The sequence below is a fragment of the Somniosus microcephalus genome, chromosome 3 (assembly GCF_052327205.1).
Source record: "Somniosus microcephalus isolate GS21.2 chromosome 3, FLI_Smic_1.0, whole genome shotgun sequence".
NCBI classification, from domain to species: Eukaryota; Metazoa; Chordata; class Chondrichthyes; order Squaliformes; family Somniosidae; genus Somniosus; species Somniosus microcephalus.
Window position 1 is genome coordinate 121482056 of NC_140989.1, and position 18245 is coordinate 121500300.

Consider the following 18245-nt stretch of genomic DNA (forward strand, 5'->3'; position numbering starts at 1 on the left):
GATTTAAATTCCACAGGAGAACTCAGCATAAAGATGAGAGCAATGCTGAGTACCTTACGGAACTACGCAAGCTATCAAAGCACTGCCAGTTCGGAGCAGGACTGGCAGATACCCTACAGGACAAATTTGTCTGTGGACTCCTGAGTGAAGGAACCCAGAAGAGGTTACTCTCAGAGAAAGAGCTGACGCTAGATAAGGCTTTCAGCGTGGCAGTATCGTACGAAGCAGCAGCCAGGGGAGCTGCGGAAATACAACAAAAGCCACAGGAATACGGCACCCACGAAATGACATGGGGATTTGCAAAATGTTATCGCTGCGGCAGAACTAACCATGACCAGAAGGACTGCTGGTCCAAGGACAAAATATGCAGGCAATGCGGAAAGATGGGACACATTGCATGAGTTTGCAGGTCTGGGAAGAAGACCAACGACAACAAAAAGGCTACTAAGGAACCGTACAAGAAAGTACAAAAGATGACGGACAGTAGTTCCGAAGACCATATGAGCGATAGTGAACCTGGGAACAAGAGACTAAGCTGTCTCAAACTTCACAATGTAATCGCAAAAGAGGATCACCGAACCATTTGGGTCACCCTCACAATAGCAGGGTCCCGAGTTAAAATGGAATTGGATACAGGATTGGCGCTAACCGTCATGAATCGACGAGACTACGAGCGACTATTCTCACACATACCCTTGAGAGAGACATCCATTGTCTTGACGACGTATACAGGGCAAAAAGTATACCCCAGAGGAAAAATAAGGGTGCCTGTCGAATACAACGGCAAGAAAATACGGAAATTGTATCTCTACATACTGCAAGATGGTGGACCACTGTTATTGGGACGTGAATGGATCAGAAAGATAAGCTTAGATTGGCACTCCATTCATGCAATGACGGTGGATGGTAAAAAAGATGAAGACGTCACTCCTGGACGATTGTCAACAATCTTAGCTAACGCCAAAGAAGTATTTCAACAAGAACTGTGCACTCTTAAAGGCGTAACCACCTCGATAAAAATAGCAGAGAATGCAATTCGCAAGTTTTTCAAAGCAAGACCGGTACCATATGCAATTCGCCCAGCCGTCGAGGCAGAGCTGGAGAATCTGGAGCATGCAGGCGTGTTGTCTAAGGTAGACTGGAGTGAGTGGGCGACACCCATCGTTCCTGTCATGAAGAAAACGTTAAGCAATAAGTCTGAGGAGCCAAGGAAGGTTCGCATCTGTGGGGACTTCAAGGTGACGGTGAACCCGGTCCTTCACACAGTACAATATCCTCTTCCAAGGATAGAAGACATCTTCGCCTCACTATCTGGAGGGAAGCGTTTTACAAAAATTGACCTAGCACAAGCGTATTTGCAGATGGAGGTTGAAGAATCCTCTAGGAAGTATCTCACGATAAACACTCACAAAGGTCTTTACCAGTATCATCGATTGGTATTCGGAGTAGCATCAGCTCTGGCGATATGGCAAAGAGCGATGGAACAAGTCCTGCAAGGGATTCCGGGGACTCGGTGTTACTTGGATGACATCCTAGTGACAGGTGAAGATGTCAGTGAATACCTTAACAACCTAGAACAGGTGCTCACTAGACTACGGGAACATGGGCTATGAGCCAACCGCCCCAAGTTTTTTAAGAAACAGATATCGTATTGTGGCCACGTGATTGATGAAGAGGGGTTACATAAGTCCCCTGACAAAATTGAAGCGGTTGTTAAGGCCCCAGCGCCTGAAAATGTGTCGCAACTGAGGTCATTCCTCGGATTGGTGAATTACTACCATAAGTTTTTACCGAATCTGTCCACAATTCTGCACCCACTTAACGCCCTACTACGAACGGGAGTAGCATGGAAATGGAGCAATAACTGTAAGCGGGCCTTTCAGAAGAGTAAGGACTTAATCACTTCAAGAGAAGTATTGGCTCACTACAACTCATCACTACCGATAAGACTGGCATGTGATGCATCTCCCTACAGCATTGGGGCGGTACTGTCACGTAAATTCCTTGATGGTTTAGAGAGGCCGATAGCTTTTGCGTCACGCTCGTTAACTTCAGCCGAGCGTAACTACGCCCAGATTGACAGAGAGGCCCTCAGCCTAGTGTGGGGGGTGAAGAAGTTCAATCACTACCTGCACGGTCAAAAATTTACTCTACTAACTGATCATCAACCTCTTGTCTCCATTTTCAACCCTCAGAAGGGCGTACCGATAATGACAGCACAACGGCTACAGAGGTTGTCCCTTTTCCTAGGGGCACACCAATATGACATCGAGTACAAAGGAACTAAACAGCATGGAAATGCTGATGGATTGTCGCGCCTACCGTTGCCGACGGTGGAAGAAGAACTTGCAGTGGATCCAATGGAGATATTCCACTCGACTATAGTCGAATGTCTCCCTGTGACGAATGCAAACATAGAAAAGGAAACACAAAATGACCCGACACTATCCCGGGTCTATGATTTAACGGTGAAGGGATGGCCAGCACATGGCGAACCACTGCTGTCAGCATTCTTGCTGAGAAGAGAACAGCTGTCAGTGTGCAGAGGAATCTTGATGTGTGGATCCAGAGTAGTAATTCCACCCAAATTGAAGGATAGAGTGCTCAATGAGCTTCATGAGGGTCATCTGGGAGGGGTAAAAATGAAGAACTTAGCCAGAGCGTTTGTGTGGTGGCCGGGAATCGATAGAGAAATCGAAGAGATGACCAAGAGCTGTACAGGATGCCAGAAGGTCCAAAACGCCCCACCACAAACCCCTCTACATCCATGGGAGTGGCCCTCATCTCCATGGCAAAGGGTGCACATTGATTTTGCTGGTCCCTTCATGGACTCGATGTTTTTAATTGCGGTGGATGCACATTCAAAGTGGCCAGAGGTAATAAAAATGTCCTCAACCACCACAGAAAAAACTATCACAGTCTTACGAACCATATTCGCCAGGAATGGGCTGCCTGAACAGATTTGCTCTGACAATGGAGCACAGTTTGTGTCTGAAGAGTTCCGGAGGTTCTTAAAGAACAATGCTGTTAAGCATTACACATCTGCCCCATATCATCCAGCCACTAATGGATTGGCCGAGAGGTTTGTTCAAACATTCAAGAAGGCTATCAAGGCAATGTGTAATGAAGATATACCCCTACAACACAAGGTGGACAACTTCTTGTTTGCCTACCGGAATGCGACACATGCGGTTACCAACCAAACTCCAGCCATGATGTTCTTCAATCAAAGACTACGATGCCGCTTGGATTTGGTTAAGCCAAACGTCCGAAGAGATGTGGAGAACAGGCAGTTTCAGAATATGAATGAAAGGCCGACCAGGAGTTTTAAGATAGGTCAACCAGTTTTGGCCCGGGACTACCGCACAGAGAAATGGCAGCCAGGAACGATTTGTACACGGCAAGGACCTCTCATGTATACCGTGGACGTTGGAGAGAGCATTGTAAGACGCCATGCTGACCAGATTCTAGAGTCACTGGAAAACGTCAACTCCACACCACAATCTGATACACCTGGCGATGAAACCGACGTACCAATTGCAGCTACCGCAGAGTCGGTGATATTGGAAGCAGATGAACCAAACAACGACATTGATCCTGACTCAACCTTGCCAGAAGAACCTGATACCCCAAAGAGGCGTTATCCAGACAGAATCAGGAACCCTCCTCAAAGACTGAACTTATAATTGCTAACCTCAACCAATATATCTAGCAACCGTAATTGTGATTGTAATTAGTTATCATTTAGTTGTTAAATGAATGTTATGTACTGTTTATCTAAAAGGGGAGGAATTGTTGTGTATGTACCTTTAAGGGAATAACTGGCCTCAGACTGCAGTACCGGCAGTGACCACCCCTGTATAAAAGGCGCTAGCGATCTTCTGTAGTTTCAGTTTCCCGTTTGTCTCCATTCAGTAAAGACTTGTTATAATCAACTCCTGCTGTCCGTGTCTCAATTATACACGGACATAATACCGGGAAAGTGCCAGAGAGTGAGAAAAACAATGTCCAATATTTAACCAACTCTTGCCTGTTGTACTCGCTGCAGTCTTGCAGCTCAGGGCCTTTCGGTATTACTCTCATTGACCGAGTCTTTCACTTTTATTAAATCAATCTGGGACGGTGGCTGTCAGATATTAACTCCTGCGCGGTCCCAGCAAACACTCCGACTCCCTCGTTCGTCCCATGTTTCTGCAGCATTGCTTTCTGAAGAGGGGCTCATGAAAAACAACACACTGCAAGGAATGATCCCAAATTGAGCATCTTAAAGGGACAAGCCCGCAGCTTTAAACCTTCTCTGTCCTTCCCCCCAGGCCCAGTTTCTTTGCTCAGACTCTGATGAAAGCGAGTTAGGGAAAGCTCCCTTTGTTTTTAAATTCTGAAATATTGCAGAGAGCAACGCATGCGCGGTAAGCCCCGCCCCCTGCGTCGTTTCACAGTGAGCAGAAGTACGCTTGCGGGCTCCCCTCCCCCACCGCTGCCTGTGCGTGCCATTCACTCAGTGAGCGGAAGAAGATGGTTTGAAACAGTTGGGATTGGAGATTTCACGGCCCGGGGTAAGCGAGCAAATAGCAGCAAATCGCTTTGGGATCTCAGATGGGCAGTGAGTTCGGGGCAAGTTCAGGGGGTGTCGCGGGCTGTTTGTAAGAGGCGTAGTGGAGCACAAATTGGTCCCAGTACATGGACTGAGCGGCGGAAGGGAGAGGCCACTCTTGGGCGGTGTGGACAGGGTAAGGGAGACAGAATGTGAAACATCTGTTATAGGCGGTGTGGACAGGGTAAGGGAGACAGAATGTGAAACATCTGTTATAGGCGGTGTGGACAGGGTAAGGGAGACAGAATGTGAAGAATCTGTTATAGGTGGTGTGGACAGGGTAAGGGAGACAGAATGTGAAGAATCTGTTATAGGCGGTGTGGACAGGGTAAGGGAGACAGAATGTGAAGAATCTGTTATAGGCGGTGTGGACAGGGTAAGGGAGACAGAATGTGAAGAATCTGTTATAGGCGGTGTGGACAGGGTAAGGGAGACAGAATGTGAAACATCTGTTATAGGCGGTGTGGACAGGGTAAGGAAGACAGAATGTGAAGACTCTGTTATAGGCGGTGTGGACAGGGTAAGGGAGACAGAATGTGAAGAATCTGTAATAGGCGGTGTGGACAGGGTAAGGGAGACAGAATGTGAAACATCTGTTATAGGCGGTGTGGACAGGGTAAGGGAGACAGAATGTGAAACATCTGTTATAGGCGGTGTGGACAGGGTAAGGAAGACAGAATGTGAAGAATCTGTTATAGGCGGTGTGGACAGGGTAAGGGAGACAGAATGTGAAACATCTGTTATAGGTGGTGTGGACAGGGTAAGGGAGACAGAATGTGAAACATCTGTTATAGGTGGTGTGGACAGGGTAAGGGAGACAGAATGTGAAACATCTGTTATAGGTGGTGTGGACAGGGTAAGGGAGACAGAATGTGAAACATCTGTTATAGGCGGTGTGGACAGGGTAAGGGAGACAGAATGTGAAGAATCTGTTATAGGTGGTGTGGACAGGGTAAGGGAGACAGAATGTGAAGAGTCTGTTATAGGCGGTGTGGACAGGGTAAGGGAGACAGAATGTGAAACATCTGTTATAGGCGGTGTGGACAGGGTAAGGGAGACAGAATGTGAAGAGTCTGTTATAGGCGGTGTGGACAGGGTAAGGGAGACAGAATGTGAAGAATCTGTTATAGGCGGTGTGGACAGGGTAAGGGAGACAGAATGTGAAACATCTGTTATAGGTGGTGTGGACAGGGTAAGGGAGACAGAATGTGAAACATCTGTTATAGGCGGTGTGGACAGGGTAAGGGAGACAGAATGTGAAGAGTCTGTTATAGGCGGTGTGGACAGGGTAAGGGAGACAGAATGTGAAGAGTCTGTTATAGGCGGTGTGGACAGGGTAAGGGAGACAGAATGTGAAACATCTGTTATAGGTGGTGTGGACAGGGTAAGGGAGACAGAATGTGAAGAGTCTGTTATAGGCGGTGTGGACAGGGTAAGGGAGACAGAATGTGAAGAGTCTGTTATAGGCGGTGTGGACAGGGTAAGGGAGACAGAATGTGAAACATCTGTTATAGGCGGTGTGGACAGGGTAAGGGAGACAGAATGTGAAACATCTGTTATAGGTGGTGTGGACAGGGTAAGGGAGACAGAATGTGAAACATCTGTTATAGGCGGTGTGGACAGGGTAAGGGAGACAGAATGTGAAACATCTGTTATAGGCGGTGTGGACAGGGTAAGGGAGACAGAATGTGAAACATCTGTTATAGGCGGTGTGGACAGGGTAAGGGAGACAGAATGTGAAGAATCTGTTATAGGCGGTGTGGACAGGGTAAGGGAGACAGAATGTGAAGAATCTGTTATAGGCGGTGTGGACAGGGTAAGGGAGACAGAATGTGAAACATCTGTTATAGGCGGTGTGGACAGGGTAAGGGAGACAGAATGTGAAGAGTCTGTTATAGGCGGTGTGGACAGGGTAAGGGAGACAGAATGTGAAACATCTGTTATAGGCGGTGTGGACAGGGTAAGGGAGACAGAATGTGAAGAGTCTGTTATAGGCGGTGTGGACAGGGTAAGGGAGACAGAATGTGAAACATCTGTTATAGGCGGTGTGGACAGGGTAAGGGAGACAGAATGTGAAGAGTCTGTTATAGGCGGTGTGGACAGGGTAAGGGAGACAGAATGTGAAACATCTGTTATAGGCGGTGTGGACAGGGTAAGGGAGACAGAATGTGAAGAATCTGTTATAGGCGGTGTGGACAGGGTAAGGGAGACAGAATGTGAAGAATCTGTTATAGGCGGTGTGGACAGGGTAAGGGAGACAGAATGTGAAGAATCTGTTATAGGCGGTGTGGACAGGGTAAGGGAGACAGAATGTGAAACATCTGTTATAGGCGGTGTGGACAGGGTAAGGGAGACAGAATGTGAAGAGTCTGTTATAGGCGGTGTGGACAGGGTAAGGGAGACAGAATGTGAAGAATCTGTTATAGGCGGTGTGGACAGGGTAAGGGAGACAGAATGTGAAGACTCTGTTATAGGCGGTGTGGACAGGGTAAGGGAGACAGAATGTGAAGAATCTGTTATAGGCGGTGTGGACAGGGTAAGGGAGACAGATTGTGAAAAATCTGTTGTTGTAAATCATTGTTACTTTCTCCACCCAAACCAGGAATGAATGTTTGGGTTTAGTTCCAGTCTCACCCTGTTTGTTATTGGACAGTGAACAGTGGAAACAGATCCAGACAATAAAGATGTGGGGAGTTATAGAAGGAGCATCTATTGCAGGTACCAAGTGAGAAGTGAGAAGCAAACATTTTAAAAAGCGGCTGTTTGACTTTGGTTGAACGGTTAATCACAAGAGAGAGGGAAGTAGCAATCTGGTCTGTGCAAAGGTGCCATTCGTTGCCCAGTGCAGGGGCTGGGTTGTGTCTGGATGTCACTAAATTGTTGTAAAACCACATTACACTCCTGGTATACAGAAGCTGAATGCTGTACTGCAGTGGAGTCATACACTGACGCTGTTTGTATCACTGGCTTTCCTTTGCCAGTGTTCATAATGATTATTAACAGGGAATAAATTGATACTTTATGCATTTTCTACCCCTCTATTTCATCTGTTATAAGAGATACTTATTCTTCTTACAGGTAAATACTTGAAGGAATTGGAATGAACGTGATGTTTCCTTCACCTGAGGCACATGGAACAGTGCAGGCAGGTCCTTCTCACATACAGTCGGTACATTATCACTCAGAGTGCAGAGACACAGACAGCTCATCAGTTCCCCACTCTCCGACAGCAGAAGTATTCAGTCACTGATTTCAAATTCCAGAGACATATTTTCAATCCAACAGACAAACAGAGCAGGAGAGACAAACGCTGTTTCCATTTCACCCCAACTCAGTACCACTGACTGGTAGATATATAAATCCCAGTCCAAAATCACACCCACTATCAGATTAAAAGGCACGATCCCACAATAATGCAGCCTTAGCTACAAATTAAGTACCAGATAGACCTGACACATAGTACCCGAGTGACAGGTTCACAATGAATCCCGATTTCCTACCTCAACAATAAATTCTATACCCACCCACAACTCACGTACTATCTATGTAAATCTATGTAGAATTAATCTAGCCTGGCAAACTGTCTCAGAGAACGACAGTTACATAATGATGCACACACTCACATACAGTACCAGAGGATAGCTACAGAATAAGTTACACACTCACATACAGTACCTGAGACTGACAGAGTTAAGAATGATACTCACACTAACACACAGTACCAGAGACTGACGGATACAGAATGAATATCACACCCACATTAAGTACCAGTGTGTGACAGATACAGTATTGTTCTCACACTCACACACAGTACCAGACTGATAGATACAGAATGAGCCCTACATTCACGTACAATACCAGAGACTGACAGATACAGAATGAATCCCACACATGTACACAGTACCAAACACTGACAGGTGCCACACTCACATACCGTACCGGAGACAGTCAGATATAGAATGAATCCCACACTCGCACACTAAGGGCTGGATTTTACCAGCGCTCAGAGGGCGGGTTTGGAGGTGGGTCCGCTGACATAGCAAAGATTAACAACGGGTAGGAAACCCGCTCTCAAACCGCCTCCACGCAAGCCTCCCAGGTGTCAAGTCTGTCTTTGCAGAACTGACCCGACACCAAGTGGCGGGGGAGACAATTTAGATCATTAAATGGCTTGTTAACAGCCAATTTAATGCTATTTTGAGGCTACCTTGCAATTTTACTTGCTCCCCCACTGGTTACCCACTGCTTGAGGAACACGCCAGCTCACCCTGTCGTGAGTTGAGTCTGCTTTGATGTATCTGATAAGCTGACAGCTGCAGAAGTGGTGTAAAGGAGGCCATGTTGCAGATGGTCAGTTTCAGAGCTCAGAAACTGTTGGTTACTGCATTTGTAAGACATTTAGAGATTTCTTTAGCTTGCAAGTGTTTAGAGCCAACTGTATAATCAGTGCCACCTCATTGGAACAAAACATAGAAACATAGAAGATAGGAGCAGGAGTAGGCCATTCGGCCCCTCGAGCCTGCTCCGTCATTCAATGCGATCATGGCTGATCATCCAAATTCAGTACCTGGTCCCTGCTTTCTCCCCATACCCCTTGATCCCTTTAGCCTTAAGAAATATATCCATCTCCTTCTTGAATATATTTAATGTATTGGCCTCTACTGCCTTCTGTAGTAGAGAATTCCACAGGTTCACCACTCTCTGGGTGAAGAAATTCTTCCTCATTTCTGTCCTAAATGGCCTACCCCTTATCCTTAGACTGTGACCCCTGGTTCTGGACTCCCCGACCATTGGGAACATCCTTCCTGCATCTAGACTGTCCAGTCCTGTCAGAATTGTCTAAGTTTCAATGAGATCCCCTTTCATTCTTCTAAACTCCAGCGAGTACAAGCCCAATCGACCCAATCTCTCCTCATACGTCATTCCTGCCATCCCAGGTATCAGCCTGGTGAATTTTCGCTGAACTCCTTCCATGGCAAGAACATCCTTCCTCAGATAAGGCGACCAAAACTGCACACAATACTCAAGATGTGGTCTCACCAAGGCCCTGTACAACTGCAGCAAGATATCCTTGTTCCTGTACTCAAACCCTCTCGCTACAAAGGCCAACATACCATTTGCCGCCTTAGCCGCCTGCTGCACCTGCACGCTTACCTTCAGCAACTGGTGCACAAGGACACCCAGGTCTCGTTGCACTTCCCTTTTTCCCAATCTATTGCCATTCAGATAATAATCTGCCTTCCTGTTTTTGCCACCAAAGTGGATAACCTCACATTTATCCACATTATATTACATCTGCCATGCTTCTGCCCAATCACCCAACCTCTCCAAATCATCCTGTAGTTTCTCGGCATCCTCCTCACAGCACACATGCCCACCCAGCTTTGTGTTGTCTGCAAATTTGGAGATATTACATCTAGTTCCCTTGTCTAGATCATTTAATATATATTGTGAATAGCTGGGGTCCAAGGACCGATCCCTGTGGTACCCCACTAGTCACTGCCTGCCATTCGGAAAAAGACCCGTTTATTCCAACTCTTTGCTTTCTGTCTGCCAACCAGTTCTCTATCCAAGTCAATACCTTGCCCCCAATCCCATGCGCCTTAACGTTACACGCTAATCTTTTATGCGGGACTTTATCGAAAGCCATCTGAAAGTCCAAATACACCACATCCAGTGGTTCTCCCTTATCTATTTTACTAGTTACATCCTCAAAAAATTCCAGTAGATTAGTCAAGCACGATTTACCTTTTGTAAATCCATGTTGACTTTGTCCGATCCTGTCACTGTTTTCCAAGTGCTCTGCTATTACATCTTTTATAATGGACTCTAGCATTTTCCCCACTACGGATGTCAGGCTTACCGGTCTATAATTCCCCGTTTTCTCTCTACCGCCTTTTTTGAATAGTGGGGTAACATTAGCTACCCTCCAATCCATGGGAACTGTTCCAGAATCTATAGAATTTTGGAAGATGACCAGCAATGCATCTACTATTTCTAGGGCCACTTCCTTAAGTACCCTAGGATGTAGATTATCAGGCCCTGGGAATTTATCGGCCTTCAATCCTGTCAATTTCCCTAACACCATTTCCCTACAAATACTGATCTCATTCATTTCCTCCCTCTCATTAGACCCTATGTTGCCTGACATCTCTGGGAGGTTATTTGTGTCCTCCTTTGTGAAGACAGAACCAAAGTATGTATTTAATTGGGCTGCCATTTCTTTGTTCCCCATTATAAATTCCCCTGATTCTGACTGCAAGGGACCTAAGCTTGACTTCACCAATCTTTTTCTCTTCGCATATCTATAGAAGCTTTTACAGTCAGTTTTTATGTTCCCTGCAAGCTTACTCTCATATTCTATTTTCCCCCTCTTAATTAATCCCTTTGTCCTTCTTTGCTGAATCCTAAACAGCTCCCAATCCTCAGGTTTACTGCTTTTTCTGGCCAATTTATATGTCCTCTCCTTGGATCTTATGCTATCGCTAATTTTCCTTGTTAGCCATGGTTGAGTCACCTTTTTTGTTTTATTTTTATGCCAAACAGGGATGAACAAATTCTGTCGTTCATCCATGCGATCTTTAAATGTTTGCCATTGCCTATCCACCGTCAACCCTTTGAGTAACAGTCCCCAATCAATCCTACCCAACTTTTGCCTCATACTAACATCGTTTCCTTTATTTAAATTCAGGACCCTTGTCTCTGAGTCAACGACTTCACTCTCCATCTTAATGAAGAATTCTATCATATTATGATCGCTCCGCCCCAAGAGGCCTCGCACAACAAGATTGCTAATTTTTCCTTTCTCATTACATAATACCCAGTCTAAGATGGCCTGATCTCTGGTTGGTTCCTCGACATATTGGTCCAGGAAACCATCCCGTATACACTCCAGGAATTCCTCCTCCACAGTATTGTTACTAATTTGGTTAGCCCAATCTATATGTAGATTAAAGTCACCCATGATAACTGCTGTGCCCTTATTGCACCCGTCTCTAATTTCCCATTTAATGCCATCCCCAACCTCCGCATTACTGTTTAGGGGTCTGTATAAAACTCCCACTAATGTTTTCTGCCCCTTGGTATTTCTCAGCTCTACCCATACAGATTCCACATCATCTGAGCTAGTATCCTTCCTTACTATTGTTTTAATCTCCTCTTTAACCAGCAATGCTACCCCACCTCCTTTTCCTTTTTGCCTGTCTTTCCTGAATATTGATAGCCCTGGATGTTGAGTTCCCAGCCTTGGTCACCCTGGAGCCATGTTTCCGTAATTCCAATCATATATCCGTTTACATCTATTTGCGCAGTTAATTCATCCACCTTATTAGGAATGCTCCTCACATTAAGACACAAAGCCTTCAGGCTTGTTTTTTTTTAACACTCTTAGACCTTTTAGCATTATTATTTACTGTGGCCATGTTTGATTTTAACCCTTGATTTCTCTGACTGCCACTTTTGCTTTTCTCCTTCCTGTCTTTTGCTTCTATCCTTATTTCCCTTTCCTCTGTCTCCCTGCACAGGTTGCCAACCCCCTGCCATTTTAGTGTAGAGTGAAAGAGATTGATAGAGGGAGAGTGAGGGACAGAGTATGATAAAGGGAAAGAATGAGAAAGACAGACAGAGAGAAATAGAGAGGACAGAGAGAGGGAGATAGAGACACATAGAAATAGTGTTACTGAGTGTCAGAAAAGGAGAGAGAGAGAGAGAGGTGAAGAGACAAAGTTGGGGTGAGGGACAGAGAGAATGGGAAAGGCAGAGAAAGAGAAAGGCACACAAAGAGAAAATAAGTGGGACAGAGTGAGAGGCAGAATGTCAGAGAAGGAGAGGGCCAGACAGTGACTGAGACAGACAGAGGCACAGAGAGAGATGGACAGACACAAAGAGACAGAGACAGACAGAGAGAAAATGAGAGAGAGGGGCAGAGGGACAGAGAGTGAAAAACAGAGAGAGAGGGAGATGGAGAGGGAGACAGAAAGAGAGAAAGACACTGAGAGGGACCAAGAGAGAGGGACAGCAAGATATAGAGACAGAGAGTGAGAATGACAGAGAGTGAGACGGAGAGAGAGGGAGACACAGAGATAGACAGAATGAAAGAGATCTAGAGACAGAGAAAGAGAGAGTGGGACTGACATAGAGAGCAAAAGACAGATTCAGGGAGACAGAGAGTGGGAGAGGAACCAAGAGACCGAGGGACAAAGCGAGAGAGAGAGAGGGACAGAGAGAGAGCGAGAGAGAGAGAAAGGGACAGAGAGCGAGACAGACAGAGGGACAGAGAGAGAGAGAGAGGGACAGAGAGAGAGGGGGGCAGAGAGAGAGGGAGGGCGGGACAGAGAGAGAGAGAGAGGGACAGAGAGAGAGGGTTGTTGGCTGAGAGAGAGAGAGGGACAGAGAGAGAGAGAGAGAGGGACAGAGAGAGAGGGGTGTTGGCTGAGAGAGAGAGAGGGACAGAGAGAGAGAGAGAGAGAGAGAGAGAGGGACAGAGAGAGAGAGAGGGACAGGCAGTTAGAGAGAGGGACAGAGAGAGTGAGAGAGAGAGGGACAGAGAGAGAGTGGGACAGAGCCAGAGGGGCAAAGACAGAGAGTGAGGGACAGAGAGAGAGGGACAGAGAGAGTGGGACAGAGAGAGAGGGACAAAGAGAGAGAGGGACAGAGAGAAAGGGCCAGAGAAAGAGAAAGGGACAGAGAGAGAGAGGTGTCCTGGCGAATCGAATAACTAGGGCAGTACACAGGGCTTTAAACTAATAAAGGGAGGGTGGGAGGATTCAGGAAAGAGTAAACTTAAAAGCAGCAAGAGACATTTCAAGGCGTTAGGGCAGAGTAGAGTTTTGGGTATAAATAAGCAGAGTGGGTCAGGAAGGGACAGAGAGAGTAACAAAGGTAATAGGGCATCAGTGATAAGGTAGATTGGGAAACTGCATTAAAAGGTACAATGGTAGAGAAGCAATGGCTAGCATTTAAAGAATTAATACATAATTTACAACAAATATACATTCCTTTAAGGCACAAAAACCCCACCATGGCTAACAAGAGAAGTTAAAGATATTATTAGATGAAAGGAAGAGGCTTATAATTGATGTGGAGTATTTTAAAGCAACACTCGACACAAGGTTTTCAGATCAATAGTCAAGTTGTCTTTATTACAGCGGTGGGGAGACAATCTGCTCTGCCTTAGCCAGACTACTCCAAATTGTTACAGCAAGCCCTAAATTTTTATACATTCAAATAAGCATGGCGGCCTCATGCACAATTCATTCCCGCAAACTGATTGGATCTTGGCCCGCATGCACCTTCACGGATTGGATTACATGACCTAAGGTAAACATGTGTAAGCTGCATACTCAATTATTAGCCCAAACTGCTGAATGCTGATTAAAAGTTAACTTGGAAGTATTGTGACCCAGATAACAAAGCTCTAAGGGCAGCTGAAGTGTTGGACATCATGTCTCCACTGAGTTGTTTATAGTCTCAAAGGTCAGTTATCTTGACCACAACTTATGGATGTGGTCTTTCATGTTAGCAACTGTCTCCCTTACACCATTCTGTGAGCTGCCAGCAATGTTATTTTAACTCTTTCCCCCCTTCAATTCCCCCTTTTGGTACTTGGCCCTTGCCCAAGTTAAACCACATGTATAAGCATCGCTGTGCCTCCTGCTTCATGCGGTGATCGGTCGCTGGTTTGGGAGGCCCTGCATACCCATCATGTTTAGAGCAAACTTGTGTCTTCCAGCTCTTTCCGAATCGCTTTAGCTCTTTGTTTGGTCCGTTTCTTTTTACAAGCGTTGCACGCTGACATTTCCCATCCTATAGTCATGACGAACTGTACTATCACTTATATATGAGAAATGAAGCGGATCCATGGGTGTATGTTGACATTCATTCCCCAATCCCACAGCTTCTCATACCACGGGACTTCCTGTAGCCTTACCTCTATGTCTTTTTCTAATTCCCAGAGATTCCTTTGCAATACTATGTATTGTTTCACCACCTTGCTCAAATCTTCTTTCATTTTTGCAGCTCCTCTTGCAGGTGGGGAATTGGGGCCCCTACCAGATATTCATATTTGACCAACTCTTCCCTTAGATTATCTGTCACATTTAGTTTTATCTCCTCTCTCGAATGTACATACACCAATCTGGTGTAGCCAATTGTCACAGGGATCTTTCGCATAAAGCAGAAGTTGGGCATTGTGATTGCACATACAAGGTTACTATATTGGTACTCAGTCACTGTGGTGGCTATGCAATACTCCCCTTCTCCCCTATATCCCAAGCGGGTGTGATGGTGATCAACATGTGATAATTCCAACACACACCCCGTTGTCTTATTATAGCCGCACTCATCTTAGGGCCTTCTCCTACCGGATGTGGGCATCATCAGCGTGCCTTTCCCGTGGCATCCGTTTAGGGAGACTTCTCTCATAGTACCATTTTTCCTGATGGCATAGGTATCAATTGGATAGTATTGGAGGTATGTCTCACCCTCACTATGCCTATGTTTGTTACCTGGTACTGTGGGTATGGAGCAGTGTCTAGCCCCACCATTGGTATCAGGAGTACCACGCCTTTCATTGACGTCACTTCTGCTTTACATTTTTGTATCACCGGATATAATCTGGTCATCGCTTTGAGGGTAAAAGCATTCAGGGGGCCTGGGTTCTGGCTCAGGCCATGGAGCTGTGTTCTGTTAATCCAGTCTGGTACCTCACCTCGCTGTATCTGTGCCAGATTATGTTTCAACTGTCTGGTGATCCATTGGACACAGGCATGACACAAGCCTCGCCCTACCTCGTCTTTTGCCTGTTCCTCATCTCTATGGATTAGTTTGTTGATAATGCTAGCATGGTCCTCTATAACATTGATTCCCTCGAGTAATTTCCTTATCGTATGTTCTCCTAACTCTGATCCTTGTCGAACCAAACCAGCTTCCTTCTCTAAAATCTGTTGTATTACCCTTTGTAGTTGTTCCACGCTACTCTGGACTCCTTGTATATCTAGGGCAATAATGAATGTCTATTCCCGTGAGTATGTTGGTTCCTAAGCCCCTCTTAATCCTTTGGTGGAATGCAGCATGTCCCCTGAAACAAGTGGTCCCTGTCGCATCAGCAGCTTGGTTAATTACATTCTTTAGCATATATGCATACAATTCTCTAGTTTTGTTAAACCTCTCACAATATTCTGGCCATTGTAACATGGTTAAGTTCATTAGTACCGGTACAATTTTGTGTCTCACGTTATCATACAATTGTTCTCCCTCAGTAAATAATACTGGTCCACTTATAGATCCAGCTTTCATATCTGGACATTTTAACATCGTTGGTTTGCTCGACTCTTCTTTCTGTGTATTGGGAGTCGTGGGTGAGACTCCGAATGTTATTGTTCCATTAAAACATTGTGCTTCTTCATCGTGTACTTGTCGTGTAATGTGGGATGTCCCTTCGCTTATTTCGTGTCCCATGAGTAATCCCACCTCCATGGTGAAGTTTCCCTGTAAATTAAGCAGAAGCCTGGTCGTCACCAGATGTTAGTTTATCTCCGGTGTTTATTCCATTGTTCCTGTGGGATTTAAGATCAGATGGGTTATTGCTGTATTGTTTTAATTGGATCCAATGTTTCCATCTCCCTTTTCCCCTCATATCTATACATGCGCACGTATCGCTGGTCATGATAACCTCAAATGGTTCAGTACATCTAGGTGAGAACCCCGATCTCTCTGCTGATATTTTAACAAATACCTGCTCGCCCACCTTGGGTAGGGGCTCCAAGGCCCCCTGCTTTTGTGTATTTTTATCTCTGATATCTTGTTGTTCTTTAACTTCTTGTTTGAGCTTTCAATTGATTATCCAATATTTGTACGTATTACCTAATTTTATTTTTTAAGGGTCCTAGTCCCTCGCTACCAAATGCTACTCCTTCCGGCAGACACATTGCTTGTCCAGTCATGAGTTCATATGGTGTCAGTCCGGTCACCCTATTTGGGGTGGCTCTCAGCCTCATCAGGATGCACAGGAGGACATCCACCCATCCCAGTCCGGTTTCGGCTATGGCCTTGCTTAAAGGCTGTTTTCAGGGTTCTGTTCATTCGCTCTACCATGCCTGAGCTTTGCGGATGATAGGGGATGTGGAATTTCTGTCCTACGCCCAGTAGCTTACAAATTTCTTTCATTACCTTTCCCGTAAATTGGGTGCTTTGATCTGAATCTATTTGCAACAAGACCCCCCATCTTGGTATCATGTTGTATGCAAATATCCGGGCCACAGTCTGAGCACTACAGTCTCTGGTGGGGAATGCTTCCACCCAACCTTGTAAACTGGTCTATGATCACGAGGCAGTATTTCTTCCCTCTGCTGTTGGGTAAGGGTCCAGTAAAGTCTATCTGGAGGTTTTCCCAGGGACCTTCGGGTCGTGGCTGGTGGGCCATTTTAACCTTTATGGGCCTACCTGGGTTGTGTTGTCCACAAATGATGCAGCGTCTGCAGTATCTTGCGACTGTTTCTCCGTTCTCGGATACTACTGCCCAACCGGTGTGTGGCTCTCCATTTATATATCGGCGAGCTCTGTCTAAATAAAAGGAGTTTTCGGGATTTTCAAGGGGCGATTCTGATACGGTTCCTCTGACCTCTTCTTCGATTACTAACTGACACTCATGTGCCTCACCCTCCGATAGCATTCCCTCTGCGGGGTTGACTCTATGTTCCCTTATAATCAGGACTGATCTGTCCTTGGGTATCAATACTGCTTCCCAAGCTGCCCTCCTTCTGTCTGATACAGCCTTCATTTTGTCTGTGTTTAGCAGGTCCACCACTGTGTATTGCGTGTGTAGTATCAGCTGTCCTGATAGTGACGGGCCCTCATATCCGCACCGCCCTTGCGGCACAGTCGAGGGCCGCCACACATCTCGCCATTTCTTAGCCACGGGGGTTTGTTGGGTGGAGTAATAGGCAATTGGCCTCATGTCTCCCCCATACTCTTGGGTGACTACGGCATTATAGAACTTCCCGTCTATTCTATAGTATATATGGAATGGTTTGACTAGATTTGGCAATCCTAGTGTGGATGTCAGGGCTGCTTTCAATTTTGCGTAAGCCTCACCCTGCTCTGATTCCCATTCTATCTTGTATGAGGCGGGTCTCCCCCCTTTAACTAATTGTTGACTCGGCTCTGCTTTCCCTGCAAAGTCTGGTATAGAATTCCTGCAGCAGTTAAATAGTCGCAACACTTTCCTCACTCCCCGGACGGTCACTGGTCTTGGCATGTCTTTTATGGCTGCCTGTCATTCCTGCGGGAGTGCCTTATACCCCTGGCTAATTTCATGTCCTAGATACTTTACTTTGGACAGTCCAACCTGTGCCTTTTTGGGGTTCAGTTTAAAGCCAGCTTTCTTATGTGCCTGGAGGGTATTAATGCTCCCATGTGTCCTTTGGCGTCCTCTGATGCAATCATTATGTCATCGACATATTGGAGTAGGGCACTCTGGTACTTTGATAGATCTAACTCGCCTAAGGCTTGACTCAATACACGGTGGAATATGTTTAGACTATTGTAGAACCCCTGCGGGACCCTGGTCCATGTATACTGTCTATCCCCGACAGTAAAGGCGAATTTCCCTTGTGATTCCTCTGCCAAAGGTATGAACCAGAACCCGTTCGCT